Here is a 5199-nt window from a genome sequence, read left to right as displayed (position 1 = left end):
CATCTTTTATTTATTTTTTTTTTAAATTACATTTGATATGTGTGAACCTGGCCAAAACATTCACATGTATTTATTGGTGCTTTTAAGTACAGAAGGTCATCATCATGACTTTTCATGACATCCTGAGTGACTTGATCTAGGTGGACCTGCTTGAGCAGGGAGGTTGGACTAGATGATCTTTAGCGGTCTCTTCCAACTTCTACTATTCTAGAATTCTGTGATTTTGATTAAAGACAAAATCCTTGTTTCCCTTTATGAGGCTTTGCATTAAATTTTTTTATACTATTTACTTGCAGTTCCAAACTTTTAGAATCTTGATGTTCTAGAAAGGCATATTTGCTGACTTTAATAACATTTCTAGATTATAAAAACTCCAAGAAAAAAATACTTGACTTTTAGTCTACTTTAGGTGATTTGGCCCTGCTCTGGTTAGATTAAGGCAATAAGGAAATATTTTCAATCTTATGACTTTAGTTCTACAGTAATTTACTGATGTAGTGTTCTGAATATGTATTCCATGAAGAATTAGAAGAATACATTCTAAAATTAATCCTGACTTAAAATTAATCATTGCTACACTATATTCATTTGACATTTATGTTGAGTCTAGGCAATTCAATTTATCCAGAATACTTGTGTCCATTTAGTACTGGTTTAAAAATTTTGTAAAAAAATTATCATTTTTTACCTTAAAGTTCACAAAATTTGAAGTTGGGTCTCTAAAGGCATATTTACTTTCTAAATGCAAGTTCACTTTGTTAATAGGCTGGCTTTAGATTCTTTAGGATACACGTGGATCATGATTTTGTCACATCTATTAAACTTCTACTTAAAGATTCCCCTGGAGTTCTGTTGAATGGTTCACATCCAAGACTTATCCTGAGTGATGAGAAGGGACTTGAACACACATAATCCTCTCATATGTGGACATTTTTGAATAAGGAGAAATTACCATTATGTTTGTCATAGCCAAACTTAAGGTATATATACTTGTCCTTTTTTCACTGCACAACAAGAAATTGCACAGATCTAATGGGCAAAGAATTTATAAAGATTTACATAAGTGCAATGAGAAGCCTGTATAGTCTAATAAATATATCTACATATCAGATCCTGTCCTGTTTCTTCAGTGAGGGTGCACGCATGATTTAGGAACAGACACATTAAGCGGGATGCTGAATCTGTGCTGCCTCAGCCTGTTCTTGGTACCACTTGTGCAGCCATCTGCCTTCCAGACGGTGCCTTTTCCGCACGGGAGAGAGAGTCTCTCACCAGAGATAGTATTACTTTAGCTGTGCAAAGAAGGGAATAGACAGATTTTGGATTTTTTTTCAGGGAAAGTGCCTTGGTTCTTCAGTACCTTTAGCCACAAAGCATACAGCAGCTCTTTACCTAGAGTGTAAAGTCTAACTTGCTCTTTCTCCTCTCAGTACTGGCTTTGTCCTCTGCTATCAATAAAGTACATTGAAAAAATGTAATCAAAAATCCACAAACAAAAGTAGCTTCTTAAAATGTGTGAGATCTTTGTGAGAAACTATATAGTAAAAAGTAAATAAGAGAGGGGAGAGAGAAGAATTAGGTAATTGGACAGAGTAATAATTCATAAATTTTAAGCTTTACCCAAGTCAAGTAATTTAATATTACTTCTACTCTATTTCCATGCAGACAGTGTTCACTGTATGCCATAAGGACTTTTAAAGCAATATAAAATGTTAAGAAATTGAAAAGCACAACAGACTGTTTTTGACAAGTCATAATGTCACAATGTCCTTCGACATCACACTCTTTTGTTCCTTTCAGTTTTTTTTGATTCATTAGGGAATTTTTAAAAAACATATCAATTTTTTCAAGCTACAGCATATCTGATAACAAAACCTTCATATTTGTCCTAAGTCTTTTTTCTGTGCTAGAGTGGTTTTTGCAGTTAGGAAAGGATGTTCTAACAGCATAGTCAACTTTTACAGGAATGTTTTCTGACATGCATTTCCATCAGCTGTCCCTTTAAATGTGGAAAAGTTAAGAAATCGCAGCCATAATTTAGCCATCTGGTAGCTGATGATTCATTTCTGTCCCTTAGAGACATTAATTTTGCTTTGCTTTTTCTTAAAACCTGAGTTTGCATGTACTCACAAGACAGTAAATTTTCAAGGGATTCAGAGAGTTCAGGACTACTGTCCTTTTTAACATATACTTTTGTAAAAGCACTAATAGTGATAGATGCTTCTAGGGGAAAATCATTTCCATGTATGAAGCCATTGTGGATTTAGGCAGATGTGAATTTCAAAGTATTCAGTTCTGGTCTTCTTTAGAGTTGTCTGCTGACATTCATTTATCTGCTGAAACAGAGCTATAAGAAGTTCCCCTACCTATCTGTACACACTTTCAAATACCCTATATTATGGATAATGATGCTCACTCTTCCATCTTTTTAATTAATAGGAGGAAAACATAAAACATTGATGGAAAGGATTTTGCTTTGTTAGTTTCATTGGCCTGCCCTGCCTCTTTTCTCTGTTTGAGAAAACTGAATGTGAATGAAGGAACACTGGGAAAAGATCATTCTTCAACCTCTAGAAGTCAATATTTTACAGGAAAATGACCTCTTGTTGTTTTAGAACTGTTAGCATTCTGGGGGGAAAAAAAAAAAAACAAACAACAACAACAGTTTATGTTAAAATGTTGTAGTTTTGCATTTGCAGAGGAACCTAGTATTTGTATACTAAAAGTTTTTAACTACTGAAGTTATAATTAGAATGTTTAGGAAGATGGGGAAATGGTATAGTAATTAAGGCTGAGTTGTCCTTTAAATTCATCTCCATAACATTTAAATGCATTCATTAACTCAATACATAATTGGGATGCATGCCATTAATGCAACAGTTCTGAATGTTTATCAAATTACTTCCAATCATTGATGTATCTTGATGATGCCTGGCAATCCGGTGTACGGACATCAATAAAATACTAATTATGAAATACTAATTGTAATCACTCCATAAGGTCGAAAAAGAAGCATGACTGTTTAAATTAAATTAAGTTAATTTTTATTGACTTCATTATTGAAGGATGAGCTGTTCCAAGCTGTAAAATTCTGAACTGACATTTCAAATTACTTCCATACTTATAATTAATGCCAATTCTTCTAAAAGCAAAGACCACAAACAAATAGATGCTGGAGATAATAGGTCATGCAAATTAACACATGCTTGCTCACCAACTGTTGAAAAATAGTTTGTTTAAAAATAAGTTATGTTTTTTGTTTGTTTGTTTGTTTTTTAGTAAATAAAAAAACCACAGAAGGTCTATAATCTCAGACTGGTTTTTACGTAAGCCTGCTCTGCTTGTCGTGTAATCAGATAAGCTACAATTACAATAGGACCTAGGCAAAATATGTAGATAACTCACAACTTGAACTGTTTTGTTTTGGTTTGTTTGTTTGGGTTTTTTTTTCTTTCCTCTCTGCAATCTCATTTCCCAAAGTCTGGGCTCAAAGCTAGCCCTAAGGAAATATAGTTGATCATTAATTAAACTTTTAATTCATAAAGTCTAGGGCAGTAATAATGTAATTAATAGTTTTAGTTGAAGAAAATGTTGTTATCCAAAGCTTACAGATATTTAAATAATCCTGAATTTGTTTTCCACTCTATTAGGGAAGTACTTAACCCATGTTTGGCTGCCATTTGTAATAACAGATGAAAAATTATAGACATGCTTAGAAACTATATCAGGATTTGTTCATAGTTAACTGATCAGTTTGTAAAACGATTATGCAAGCAAATACAAATTTATACTCGGAGCTTTGTCTTGTTTTATACAACAAAGAATACAGGACAGTTTGGATATGTGATTATATTCTGGTTTTGGCTGGGATAGTGTCACAGATGAGTGATTTAAAATCCTAAAAAAATCTGAGATAGCTACAATATAAGATTTATTAGCATTATTGTGGGAAGTCACAAGTTTAGGCTGTATGATTTTAACAATATTTAATCATCAGCCAGTGATCAGGGTGATTTAATAGGGTTTACTATGATCAACTAATTGACTTAATTGAAGATTAAAAAATGACAGGGTTCACATGAGACAGATTTCTAGGTCAAATCACATGCACATAGATGTAGAGGTTAACCTATAATTGCACTAAATTATTAATACCAAATGATCTTTGAAAACTCGTGAAATCTAATTGCAGTGAATTACTCAGTGTTTGTCATCAGATGATCTTTGAACCCTTCTTCATTGGCATCAATCAGTGGACAATCGGAAATCCTTGTGAAAATTTAGTCTTTGAAATCCTCACAAAATTTACCCTTTCCCAACCTGGGGGGAGATACTGGAACACAGCCTGCTTTAATACTAAAGAGCTGAAAGGGTCTAGTTTAGGATGGTCATTTATACGACCACCAGATTATTGACTTTGGTCATTAGTTTTTCATTTTGGCCAAAATTCTTGTCAGGTAAATCTGGTACCTTTCAGAGCAGGCTATGATCCAGGCAGCACAAATTTCAGGTATGGTTCCCAGGCAACAGGAGTTTCATATACAATACCTAGTTATCCCAGCTCACTGCACTTGTAGTCAGAATAAGAAAATGTCAGATAGCTCTAGCCCACTGCACTTGTAACCAAGAGAAGAACAAAATGTTGACTGCTCCTGACACCACAATGTGGCCTAGGCTGTCTGCACAACCACAGATAAAGCTAATCTTCTTCATAGCAGCGAGCATGGGGCTGATTTGGATTTGTGCTGGAAACGATGTTGACTAGATAGAGATGTTTTCATTATTGGTGAGCAGTGCTTACGTGCCATCAAGGCCTTTTCTGTCTTTGATATCCTCCCACCAGCGAGTGGGATAAGGATGCAGATGAAGCTAGGAGAGAGCATGGTCAGGACAGATGACCCAAACTAGCCACAGGGATATGCTATACTATAGAATGTCACGCCCAGTATATAAACTGAGGACAGTTGATGAGGAGACACAGACCAATGCTTGGGCATCGGTCTGTGTGTGGTGAGCAATTGGATTGTGCATCACTTGTTTTTTCTTGGGTTTCATTATCTCTCGTTTTTGTTTTATATTCATTTTTGTTATAATTGTCATTATATTTTATTCTTACTGCTATAATATATTATTTCATGTTAGTCATTACATTTTGCTCATCTCAAGGTATGAGGTCTGTTTTCCAAGTCTCCTTCCCAT

This window comes from Colius striatus, chromosome 1 (genome assembly GCF_028858725.1).
Source record: "Colius striatus isolate bColStr4 chromosome 1, bColStr4.1.hap1, whole genome shotgun sequence".
Lineage (NCBI taxonomy): Eukaryota > Metazoa > Chordata > Aves > Coliiformes > Coliidae > Colius > Colius striatus.
The sequence above is the reverse complement of the archived record's forward strand: the minus strand, read 5'-3'. Positions refer to the sequence as shown.